We start from the raw sequence: 13,723 nt of genomic DNA, 5'->3' as shown, positions 1-13,723 counted from the left end.
AGAATGATCAAGAGTCAGTCAGACAGCCCCTTGCGGAACCCATACTGGCGATCAGAGAGAAGGTCAGAATTGGATAGATGCTGTGCTTACGTGCTGACACCCTGCCTGGTCAAACTCTTTCGCCTCTGCCTGTCAATAGCTACCTTTCGTGGGAGTATGCCTTGGTACAGCCTGTACCTAAGAAGGGTGACCGTTCCAATAACTCAAACTACCGCCCCATAGATTTACTTTCTTGTCTATCTAAAGCTTTTGAATCAATCTCAACCGGAAGATTCAAAAGCACCTTTCAACTTCTGACTTTCTATCTGATCACCAGTATGGGTTCCGCAAGGGGCGTTCTACTGGTGATCTCCTAGTCTTCTTAACTGACTCTTGGTCATCCTCTCTTACCCGTTTCGGTGAAATCTTTGCTATTGCGCTGGACATATCAAAAGCTTTTGATAGGTCTGGCACAAATCTTTGCTTTTCAAACTGCCCTCCTGCGGTTTCTATTCTTCTCTCTGTACCTTTATCTCCAGTTTCCTTTCTGACCGTTCTATTTCTGCTGTGGTAGACGGTCACTGTTCTTCCCCTAAACCTATTAACAGTGATGTCCCAGAGGTGTTCCTAGAGTAGTTGGTATCCGAGGCGGAATATAATTTTGAACCCCCCCATATATATATATATATATATATATATATATATATATATATATATATATATATATATATATATATATATATATATATATATATATATATATATATATATATATATATATATATATATATATATATATATATATATATATATATATATATATATATATATATATATATATATATATATATATATATATATATATATATATATATATACAACTATTCTAAGAATAATACTAAGCCTGCACTTAACAACTTTAGCTAACATAGGCCTCAATATTACTTAGAATTTCTTGATTCTTAAGCTGAGCAAAATACCGGTATGAAGTGCATCGCCTAGCAAAACGATCACTTGCAAAAGCATTGTAAATAGCTACCACAGTGCATATTATGCAAAGATGAAATAGCTATAATGCATGCAACATGTTATCTATCTGTACACAAAAGCTTGTTTGGAAACAATCGACACAACAGTGGAGTAAATGATCGACATAAACGAGCCTTCTTCTTCTTCCTCTTGTGGTCTTTATTGCCTATGATCGTTATATAGGTGCATCTTTTCATGTTTCCGGTGTACCTCCACTATTCTTTTATGTGTTTTGGTAAAATATGTATATTACTGCCTCGACGTCGTCTCCCCAGCCGCCGGTGACAACAGAGGCGTAGCGCGAAGCGTATCACACGGAATTACCAAATAATAAAAGTAAACAAGTCAAAAACAAACTAAATCTAACCAGACCTGACCAAACCTAACTGTACCTAGCCTATGACCAACCTGACCTGACCCCACTACCGCCAAAATGCAATGTGCTAAGATGCGTTAATTCACACTCCTCAATAGTTTGAAGTTTCTTCAATATTCAAGCTGTTTGTCACTGTACTGTATTCAGAGACCAACATACAACACATAATGCATTAACCTCACGTGAGATGGCTACCATAATTTCAGACTCGTGTGTTCAGTGACTTTCTTGTTTATTTATTTTTATATATATCAACTTTGTCAGTGGGTCAAGGCACACAGTCATTTGTACTATTATAAAATGTTCTAATGTTTCCCGAGCTTCTACACCTATCTGATGTACTATAGATAGGTATAGGTACTTCTCCATTCACAGAGGCCACTTTTCTCAACTATCTTTGACAGGTCTCCCATTCACATTGTTTCACTCTGCTCCAGTGTCATCATATGCTTTCCCTCTCTGTATATTTCCTTTCTCCAAAGGGGATTGTCTTGAATTTCCAGTGTTATATTAATTTGGCCCACCGGTGTTCACTCATTTCCTCTCTTTGAAACTCAGCTTCCCCTTGGTTAACCTTTCTCAGAAGCTTCACCCCATATCCCCTGAGAGCATGTGAACACTATCATGCCAACTGGTCTTGAATGACTTCTAATCTCCCGACATCTTCAGTGTTAGTCCTGTTGACCCATACAAGATAACTGTGGGGTTACTACTTTCCCCATCCAAAAGCAACTTCCATATTCATACTGGCTAATTTCCCTTCTCTACCACTGATGTTAACACCCGTCATTTTCCTTACCTTGGCTTCATTCAGTTTTCTTTGTACTTTCTCCTATGGCCTCCTTGCTGATCTCAAATGCTAAATAACCATGTTTCTATTACCTCTAAGATATTGTTTCCCAGCACCCGCTGTCCTACTGCTGGTGTGAATTTCCATTATTATGTTTAAAGATAAGTTTCCATTCCATACCAAAGTCATTTAGGATCAGGCAAAATCCTTCCACTAATACTACATCATCTGCATAACCCAGGCAAAGCAATACAACTTCTGATGTGTGGGGCTTTATTACTTTTGCCTATATCCACATATACACATGGAGGAGGGGGAATGATTATGAGCAGAAAGGATTAATTGATTATGTGGCAGTAGATGGAAGACTGAGAAAGGATATCTGTGACGCGAAGGTAGTAAGCGAGATGTTCGATGGCTCTGACCATTTTGCAAAAGTGGGTGTTTGAAAAGAAAGGTGAAGTAAAAAAGGAAATACTGAAGATAGAAAAGTTACAGGAAAAAAAAAAATAAAAGATGAGTATAACGTGAAATGGTAGATGCCTTAAGTGAAAAATGGGAAAGTGTGAAAGATAGTACAGATATTGAAAAAGTTTTTGGAACATTTAAAGAAGTAGTGTTAACTACAACAAAAAAGTGTTAGGGATGAAAGTGGTGAGAGATGGAAAAAGAAAAGGAAATTCATGGTGGACAGAAGAGATAAGGAGGATAGTAAAAGAGAAAAGGGAACTTTTTTAAGAAAACTTAAGAAAGAAATGTGGTTGAGCAAGTAAAAAGGGAAAGGAAAAAGAAATATAGAGAATGCAAAATGAAATTAAAACAAGCAATAAAAGAAAGTAAGAAGAGAGTTGGTGAAGACTTTGGAAAAGACTAAGTGAAAAATATAAAGGGAACAGGAAATCATATTGGAAAGAAGTAAAAAACGAAAGAAAAGCATCACCCCAATAATATCTCCCCAAGGAAAATTAATGAAGTTATGGGTGAGAATGGAAAGATGTTCAAAGACGGGGAAGCTGTGAAAGAGACATGGAGAGAATATTTCAAAAACTTAATGAATTTTGAGGATGGACGTCCAGCAGCTGTAACAGCAACAGTTTTGAGTGGAGGTAGAGGAGGAGTATATAAAGAAAGAAGTATAACATACGAAGAAGTAAATCAGGCATTAAAAAGATGAAAAAATGGAAAAGCAGCAGGAACTGATGGAATCAATCAAATATTTTCCTTCAGGATGGTAGGAGAAAAAATAATAGCAAAAGGAAAGAAACTAGACGCTGCCTTCATGGACTTTGAAAAAGTTTACGACAGATTCGATTGGATTGCATTGTGGGATGTTTTAAAGATTTACAGTGTGGGAGAAAAACTGCTCAGTGCAATAAAGTCTTTCTATGAGGATGCATCTGCATGTGTCAAAATTACTGGAGAAACAAGTGAACATTTTGAGTTAAAAGTGGGATTAAGGCAGGGGTGTGTCATGTCACCGTGGTTGTTCAATATCTATATGGATGGTGTCATGAGAGAAATGAAGGGCAAAGTTGGGGAAGTTGGAGTAAAAATGTATGCTGAGGGAAGGAAGTGGGTGATGAATTCAATCCTGTTTACTGATGACACGGTGCTCATTTTGATAGTGTCTCTAAAAGGAGAAAGCTGAAAGTAAATGTCAACAAAATTAAAGTGATGGTTTGTGAGGGGAGTAAAAGTGAGGTTGTAGATTTTAAATGCCCATATAGAGAGGGAACTGAATGTGAAAAAGAATGCAAAATAATTTTGAATGGTGAAGAAATGGAGGAGGTCAATGAGTTTAAGTACCTTGGATCAGTTATCAGTTAAAAATACAATAATAGTACCAACCCTCACATATGCAAGTGAAACATGGGCCTGAAATGAAAGTCAGAGGTCTAGAGTGCAGGCAGTGGAAATTTGTTATTTGAGGAGTGCTTGTGGTGTGAGTAGAATGGATGGAATGAGTAATGAAAGTGTGTACAGGCGTTTTGGAATGTGTCACGGTGGTGAAGGGAAGAAGTGTGGAGTGGTGGAAGAAGTGAAGTGACAGACTTTAAAGTGGTTTGGCCACATGGAGCGAATGGAGGAGAGTAAGATGACCAGAAGGGTGTATGGGAGTGAGATAGAGGAAGGGAATGCTAGAGGACGACCTCTAGTGAAATGGAGGGATAGGGTGCAGGAGTACGTTAGGGAGAAGGGTGAAGGATCCTGGAGAAACTTTGAGCGGGCAAGGAGGGAGTGTCTGGATAGAGAAAGATGGAAACTTCTGCCGTGGCAATCCCCTGGTGGGAGCTCCTAGGAACAGGCGTTGATGAGATGATGATGAATGAATTGAGCGGAATCACAGCAGAAGTGTTGAAGTGTGGAGATGAAGTTACTATATGAATGGTCAAGATTTGTGAAGTGGCCTGGGAAGGGGGGGGGGAGGTCCCAGCAGACTTGATAAAAGCCATCATGGTCCCAGTTTACAAGAGGAAGGGCAGGAGAGGCGAGGTGGGAGTTGTAGGGGTATAAGTCTGCTGAGTGTAGGCTACCCGGAAAGGTATATGTAAAAGTCCTAATTGAGATTGTGCAAAGACTTACAGAAGAGAAAATCAGTGAAGAACAAGGAGACTTCAGGGAGGGAAGGGGATGTGTGGATCAGATTTTTCGTTCAAGTTGGTAGTAGAAAAAATATTAGCAAAAGGAAAAAACACTATGCTGCCTTCATGGATCTAGGTATTCTAGAGAAAGTTTATGACAGAGTCGATTGGCTGGCATTGTACATGGGACAACTTAAAGGTATATGGTGTGGGAGGAAAACTGCTTAATGCAATAAAGTCTTTCTATGAGGATGCATCTGCATGTGTCAAAATTACTGGAGAAACAAGTGAACATTTTGAGATGAAAGTGGGCTTAAGGCAGGGGTGTGTCATGTCACCATGGGTTGTTCAATATTTATATGGATAGTGTTATGAAAAATGAAGAGCAAAGTTGGGGAAATTGAAGTAAAAATGTATGCTGAGGGAGGGAAGGAAGTGGGTGATGAATTCAATCTTATTTGCTGATGACGCAGTGCTCATTGCAGAAAATGAAAGTGACTTACAAAATTTGGTCAGTGTTTGATAGTGTATGTAAAAGGAGAAAGTTGAAAATAAATGTCAACAAAAGTAAAGTGATGGTTTGTGAGCAGAGTGAGTGAGCAGAGTAGAAGGGAGGTTGTAGATTTTGTATGCCCATTGAATGTGAAAAAGAATGAGAAATAATTTTGAATGGTGAAGAAATGGAGGAGGTTAATGAGTTTAAGTACCTTGGATCAGTTATGTGTAAGCATGGTGGTACAGAAGGAGAGAAAAGAGAAAAGGGATTGCAAGGATTGACTGATTGGAGGAGAAGCTGCGGATCCATCTCTGGCATGCCATCTCCTTGTTGGGGGCTGAATTTCTCTATGGCATGGACTGGACCTCTGCCGGACAGCTGGAGAAAGCTGCCATGGCACAAACCCGACTGATGGAGACAACTGATTTCTTCTTCCACATCATGTTTGGCCCTGAAATATGAGTACAAGTTCAAATAAACTACATAATATATATATATATATATATATATATATATATATATATATATATATATATATATATATATATATATATATATATATATATATATATATATATATATATATATATATATATATATATATATTAATCGGGATGTTTTTTCTTGATTAGTGTACAATACTAAAAGAGGTTAACCTGGTAGCTGCAGGGATCACGTTTCTTAAAGGTCCCTCCAAGCAAGAAAAATGAGAAAAAATCATCACTCATGCAAACCATTTCATAATATATATCAACGCATTTGTGATCAGTTGATGCATCATCTATTTTGGGGGGTTTATATCATGGCAAAAATGTGGTCCGTCGCTGGTACACGGTAAAGCCACAAATTTGGCCTGTTGCTGCTACCAGGTTAAGCTGGACTATGAATGGACAGATGTTGTTTTAAGAGCATCTGAAATAAACTTATGGGACTGATATATGATAATTAAATCTGTATTATTTATCAAGATGTGTCCAGTGATTTAATTGGCAAAGAATTGCAAAACACAAGCTAAGAAAATAAAAGTACTGAACTGACTGACGTATTGACACAGGAAATGGTAGTCGGAAAAATAAGAATGGATTAATAATTAATATACCCTTAGCAAGAACTAAAAGACATTGCATCGACAGAAGTATGTGATAGAATAACAGGCATTATCTACATGAGTTATTTACTGCACAGTGCACACTATATGGGCTGGCAACATTGTCTTATTTTCTAGCAAGTGAAGTTTCTTATATTGTGCATTATATTCTTGCATGGGAATGATTTCTTGATGCTGGATGACAAAAACTAAATGATTAAACAATAATGTTATGTGGTGAATACCAGCTTGAGGTCACTGTAGGTCAAGGAGGACTTGCTCGTTGTTGTCAATGTCATCACGATCACTGCAAATAGATACATTACAATTAGAAATGCTTTGGCACCTGCCCAATATCTATATCTATACTTGTCCAGAAGTCAAAACTCTTGACTCATGGACCAATTTGCAATTCTTTTTGTTCATAAAGATATAGCATTGTTGATTGACTTTTATAGCTATTTGGGAGTAAGACTAAGAATAATCATAAAATTCACTTTTAGATCTTCATAAGAAAGGAAGCTGCAAATAACAAAAGCCATAATATACTGTGAACTAATTAATTTCAAATGTGAAAAAAGACATGACCAAAACAAATAAAACAATACTACAATGCTAGCTAGCATGGGTATTAGTATCATTTTGCAACACTCAGGGATTCCCTTTAAGAGCTACCGATACGTCAAATTGATTTGGTTTGGTTATTAAAAATAAGCAAAGGAAGGTAATTTTGTTAGGACACTTCTGACATTTACGTATGGTTAAAAATATCAACTTTTCTAAATAATAGTTGATTTGGTTAAAACTGGCTATCTTAAATAACAGATTAAGTTGAAATAACTATATGTCAATGATAAATTTACCCAGGTTAGGTTAATATGATTAGGTTTGGTTTATCGCCTCTGGGAGGTTAGTCAAGTAAAAATGAAATAACAGACATTAGTGACCCAAATAGGTATTGTTTTGGGTTTGGTACGGTTGGTGAGAAACGTTTGTTGAAGTCAGTCACAAGATTAACAGGTGTGTTAGGTTAAAAGAGTTTCTATCCTCCTCCCCTGCCTCCCCCACCACCTCCGCCACCACCTCAGCCACCTCCTCCTCCCCCCCTCCCCCTTCGACGTCATCCCCTTCCTCTCTCTCCTTCTTCCACTCCTCCTCCTCCTCCTCCTCCTCCTCCTCCTCCTCCTCCTCCTCCTCCTCCTCCCACTCCCCTGCTGCCGCCCCTCCCTCTCCTCCTGTAGCGGCTTCCCTTCCGTCTACTGACAAAGTTAATAAGAGGAAAGTACTGGTGGTTGGGGACTCTCAAGTCAGGTTCATTGACAGGTACTTTTGTTCAAGGGATAAGGAAAATAGGCTTCGAGTGTGCTTTCCCGGGGCAGGCATCCAGCACGTATCTGACAGAATGGAGGAAATTTTAGCAGGGGAGGGGACACAGCCAATCGTCTTCTGCAGTTACGGTGGTAATGACATCAGTAAGGTGGGTAGCGAAGAGATATTTCGGCGCTTCAGGGAATCGTTTGCTAAAGTGAGGGACTTCGGGGGGGTGCCGGCTGTTTGTGGGGTTTTGCCGAGGAGGGGGTTGGGAGAGGGATGGCTTTCCAGAGCCTTAGCAGTAAACAGCAGGCTGGCGGCCCACTGTAAGCGAAATGGTTGGCTTTTCCTTGACAATTGGGACCTCTTCTACAATAAAGGCACCTTGTATGCCAAGGATGGCGTGCACCTGTCACTCCAGGGGGTGGAGGTTCTCGCAGACTCCCTCGAGCGATCACTTAGCACCCTACAGGATTTTTGAGAGTAGGCGAGGGGGGAGGGCCTGTCAGTGCATCGCAGACTGGGACTAGGGGGCGCAGGAGAAATCGAAAGGATATAAGAAAGGATGGGCTAACGGCTTATTACACCAACAGTAGGAGTCTCAGGAAAAATATAGATCTCCTGAGGGGGATAGCATGTGTCGAGAAATTCGACATTATAGCTATCACTGAAACATGGGTAGATACTGCCAACAAAAACTTCATGTCTGAGTATGAAATAGATGGTTACCAGATGTTTCACAAAGATAGAAAGGGAAGCACTTTATGTTAAAGACACACTTAAATGTTCCGCTAACAACTCTATTCAAACAAATGGCGACTCAGAATCAGTTTGGGTGGACGTCCACAAAGGGAAGGACAAACTAATTCTAGGGGTTCTTTACAGGCCACCCAACCTCAGCAGGCAGGACACTGATATATTACTACAAGAGGTAGGCAGGGCGAGCAGGAGCAAAAATGTCTGCATAATGGGGGATTTTAACTATAGGAATATAGATTGGGAAGGCGTGGTGGGTGATCTAGAGTCTGAGGATTTTCTGAAAGTAATACAAGATAATTTTCTCAAGCAGACAGTAACAGAGCCCACCAGGGGTAACAACATTCTGGACTTGGTCTTAACTAACACCGAGTATATGATCAGCGAGCTAGATGTTGGGGAGAATTAGGTGGCAGTGATCACAAGGAAATTAGGTTTAAATTAGACTGGGCGGTGACCCATGAACTCAACCCGGTGTTGGTGCCCGACTTTAGAAGAGCTGATTATGAGGGGCTCAGAAAACACCTTGAGGAGGTAAATTGGGAAACCTTAGGGCTGGATGAGGGCCAGATCTCAGGGCTGGAACCGGAAAGACAGGGGAACCATGTGAAATGACCTACAATAATTTAGTTAGAGAAATTGCAGAGGGTCAGAGACAGCATATCCTTACCAAGCACGTAGGAAGGAAAATAACGACCCCAAATGGATGACCCGCAGACTCAAGCATGAAATAGGCTTGAAGAGAGGAATTTATAGGAAAATAAAGAACGGAGAGATCCACCTCAGGGGTAGGTATGTTGAGCTAGCCAGGTCGGTGAAGAAGAACACCCGCCTTGCAAAAAAAATTATGAGATTAGGGTAGCCAACGAGGCCAAGAGCGATCCCAAGGGCTTCTTCAAATTGTACAGGACGAAAACAAGGGACAGAATTGGACCGTTGAAAACAAACACGGGCGAGCTCGTTGAGAATGGAGAAGATATGAGCCAAATGATGAATGACTATTTCCTCTCAGTTTTCACGCAGGAAAATCTAACAACCATTCCGGAGAGAGTTCAGATATATGAGGGTGACGAGAACGACAAGTTGAGGGATGTGATCATCACTAGGCAAGTAGTCCAGGATGAGATTGGTAGGTTGAAGAAAAACAAATCGCCGGGCCCAGACGAAGTATTCCCAAGGGTTCTGAAAGAGTGCAAGGAAGTCCTTAGTGGCCCTCTTGCCGATATCTTTAAAATGTCGGTAAATTCTGGGTATGTGCCCAACCAATGGAAAGCAACTAATGTGACGCCGAATTTCAAAAAGTTAGACAAGTCAGCCATCTCAAATTATCGCCCAATTAGCTTAACATCAGTTGTAAGCAAGATGTTGGAGTCAATTATGGCCAGGAGCATTCGGGACCTTCTAGAGAAACATAGTCTAATTCATGACTCACAACACGGCTTCACGAATGATAGGTCTTGCCTTACTAGCCTGTTGTCCTTCTACACTAAAGTAATCGAGGCGGTTGACAGAGATGAAAACTATGACTTGCTATATCTAGATTTCAGTAAAGCGTTTGACAAAGTCCCTCATCACCGGCTATTACTAAAATTAAAGGCTAACGGCGTAGATGGGAAAGTTTTGAACTGGATTAGGGCTAGTGGTAGGAAGCAGAGAGTGCAAATTAATGGTAAAAAATCTGAATGGGGCAGTGTTACGAGTGGAGTCCCACAGGGGTCGGTGCTGGGTCCTCTGCTTTTATTATTTACATCAATGACTTGGACACAGGAATCAGTAGCGATGTCAGTAAGTTCGCAGATGATACCAAGATCGGTAGAGTAATCCAATCAGACAGCGACGCTACCGTTCTCCAGGATGAGCTTGACAGACTATATGATTGGGCGAGGAAGTGGCAGATGGAATTCAATGTCTGTAAGTGTAGCATTTTGAGTGTAGGTAGGAATAACCCCTTACACAATTACTCCTTAAATGACACTCCTCTAAGCAGGTCTGGGCGGGAGAGAGACTTAGGAGTCCTAGTGAGCGCTGACCTCCGTCCTAGGGCTCAATGCATTCAGGCTAAAAATCAGGCAAACAGAGTACTAGGTTTCATCTCAAGGAGCGTGAGCAATAGGAGCGCTGAAGTCATCCTCAAACTTTACTTAGCACTAGTTCGACCTCATCTCGATTATGCAGTTCAGTTCTGGTCCCCCTATTATAGAATGGATATCAAGATGTTAGAATCTGTACAGAGGAGGATGACGAAGATGATTCAGGGAGTGAGGAACTTGCCTTATGAAGACAGGCTAAAGCAGTTAAATCTACACTCTCTAGAAAGGCGAAGGGTGCGAGGAGACTTGATCGAAGTTTATAAATGGATGAAGGGATTTAATAAAGGGGATGTCAATAAAATTTTGAGAGTGAAAGAGCCAGGTAGGACGCGTGGCAATGGTTTTAAGTTAGACAAATTCAGATTCAACAAAGACATAGGCAAGAATTGGTTCACTAATAGAGTGGTGGGCGAATGGAACAGGCTTGGGAGCCATGTTGTGGGTGCCAATACCATAGATACATTCAAGAAGAGGTTAGATAAAGCCATGGATGGTGAGGTAAGGTGGGGTTGAGTGTACAGGAGCTGCCTTGTATAGGCCAACCGGCCTCTTGCAGACTCCTTACGTTCTTATGTTCTTATGTATCTATTCTAAAGGATAAGTCTGGCGAGGTAAAATATTGGCTCACCTGTGTTCGTTCCTTGGGCAGGAGTCTGTGGCTGCCGGTGTTGATCACAGGTAAGATACACGTGCACCAGTGATGACTGGACCTTCACAGACTACCTAAGGTGAGTGATAACAGACACTGGATGCCCTCCAGGTATAAGTTTAGCAGGTTTGGAGTTAAAGTCCTTGCTTAACTTGTCTTTTTACTGGTTTTGTGTCTTACACGGAGCGGTGATGTGAACTCTATCTAGACGAAATGATGACTGCCCTCGGCAGCCGCACAAGCTATGTGCGTCATCTTTCGTTCATGAGGTTGCCTAGTCACAATAGGATTTATACAGATAGAAGGAGAAGAAGTGGAAACGGATAGATATTTAGGATTAATATTTACATGTTTACAATGCTCGGTCAGGCTAGCGTGGCGCCCACGCCACGATGAGAGTAAAACTCTATGTACAAGGATGGCCGGGCAAAATGAGGTATAGAAAGTATGAAGACGAGAAAGGAAGTACACAGTATAAGGGAATGGGAAAAAAAAATAATGAATGGGATACAGGATGATAAGCCCATGAGGGGCAAATAGCAGTTAAATGCAGTTAAACAATTGGCACATGGTTACATGACCAAGAGGAATGGTGTCTAAATTAATAAAGATAAGTGCACAAAAAAAAATATTTGTTTTCTAATATCTAAACTCCCGGGAGAATGATTTATTAACTAAATATAACATGAGAAATAATATATAGTAGAAAATATGATCATGATCATGGAATAAATGGTATGGGAATACATACATGGTTAAGTTAAAATATGGAAACAAAAAAAAATTGGTTGTATATGGAGATATAGGTGTATATACAAATAGTAAATAGATACATATCACAGAGGACTTGCATGTTAGTTAGTTATTGTAAGAAATTATCCTGTCCTCTGGGTATAGATAAATGGCATATGAATACAATTATGCTCAATGAAAAAAAAAAATATTATTGGACAACGGGAATATGGCCTATGCCGTTGCTGGCTGTAAGGGGCGCTGGAGGACGGCTCGACGCAGGAAGGCGTAGCGGCGGTGGAAGACACAGATGAGGAGGGTAGCTAGGATCACAGTGAGCGTCAGTACCGTAGTCAGTGACGCGAGGATGGGGTATACAGTGTCGGGGCGAAGTTCTGGCCAGATGGTGAGAGAGGAAATGGGTTGTAGGGTGATGTTCGGTGCAGTGAGTTTGGGTAAGGTGTCTCCTAAAGAGTGTAAGGGTTTGAGTTGTAGGGGAGTTGTTGGTGTCGGCAAGTGAAAGGGTTTGAGGTTGTAGGTATGAAAGGTTTGGTTAAGCAATAGATGGTTAGATTGTTTAGTGGTTAGGTTGTGGGATGTGAGACTGCAGGCCTCCAAGATGACAAAGGAGCCGTGGACAGCGGTGTTGCTAGGTCGGGATCCAGGGCAAGTGACTGTAAGAGCAATGGGATGATGGAAATAGAAGTAACGCCAGGGTTTCACTCTAAGGTGGAAGATGGTGGTATCCTCGACTAGGTGAAAAGACACAGAGATTCAATTGGGGAGTTTCTAACTAGACCCAGCTCACAAGGATAATGACTGGTAGGGCAAAAGACGTACTGGTAAGCAGGGCAAGGTACATCTGGAATCGGGTGATATGGCAATCATGAAAGTCAGCTGGAAAAGCAATGTGCATGAAATCTGATGAAACCAAGAGAGTGGCATGAGATGTAGATAGTTGGTAGATGGAAGAATTGACAACTGTAGGGAATGGATGAATGTGATAGATAGTGAACATATCTGGCGACCTAAAGGGTATATGCACCAAGATACCATCTGTAGTCAATGTTGCCTCCATGTAGGGATAATAATATTGAACCTGGGTCTCACTGAAAACAGGAGTTAAGCCTTTTTCTGTTCTGGCCCAATCAATGACATGCATAAGTTCCTGAGGGGTGAGAAGGGAAGGTTACAACACCATCTAACACGTCTCTGAGTAGTGTAAATGTGTCCTGCAGTGCTAATTTAAAATTTGTGATTGCAAGGTAGACAGCTCTGAGGTTTGCTGCCATTAAAGCCAAATGGTGAGCCAATAAGTACTGGTGTTGGACCTGCTGAAGCTGGGTTATGAGGGATGTGAAGTTGTTGAGGCGGTCTATGATAACTTTTTGAGTCTTAACAACCGTCTCAATAGCTTTGTTTTGGGAACTGAGAACAATGGCCTGGTTATTCAAAATAGTACCCCATTTGTCTAACTGATCGTGAACTTCAGCAACATCGGCTTCTGTAGCTGTACCAATGAGGCCTTTTAACAATCTCCCACCAATGTCGATGAGACCACGCTTGGACCTGGCGTGGGCTACTGGTGTTTTAAGGTAAGTTGAAAAAGGGGTCCATTCTAGCAGACTATCAAAGGATTGTTGGATATTTAGGAAAGATAGCATGAGAGTAGAGAAATATGTCAGCGTGAGTGGATGGTTTAGTTTATGAACTGTGTCCGAGGTCTGCTGGAGAACCGCTTCCGCTTGCTGGATCTGGCGCCGGAACTGGGGTATATGGAGTCGCTCCAGCTCACGAAAATCGCATAGGGTAATGCGGACATCGACCACGTCCTCCACCACCATCA

The 13,723-nt window shown here is 41.0% G+C and overlaps 1 long non-coding RNA gene across 1 annotated transcript; it reads right to left on the bottom strand.

The window, feature by feature from the left end:
• Window positions 1–2,261: 2,261 nt before the first annotated feature.
• On the bottom strand, window positions 2,262–11,257 carry LOC126994895 (uncharacterized). Its single transcript, XR_007749673.1, has 3 exons — window positions 11,125–11,257; window positions 6,585–6,646; window positions 2,262–5,703 (listed from the first exon to the last, which is right to left on the bottom strand). It is a non-coding gene; the product is annotated as an uncharacterized LOC126994895 (long non-coding RNA).
• Between the last annotated feature and the right edge of the window lie 2,466 nt (window positions 11,258–13,723).

Source organism: Eriocheir sinensis, unplaced genomic scaffold, assembly GCF_024679095.1.
Source record: "Eriocheir sinensis breed Jianghai 21 unplaced genomic scaffold, ASM2467909v1 Scaffold91, whole genome shotgun sequence".
Classification (NCBI taxonomy): Eukaryota; Metazoa; Arthropoda; class Malacostraca; order Decapoda; family Varunidae; genus Eriocheir; species Eriocheir sinensis.
This window is presented reverse-complemented; position numbering and strand designations above follow the sequence as displayed.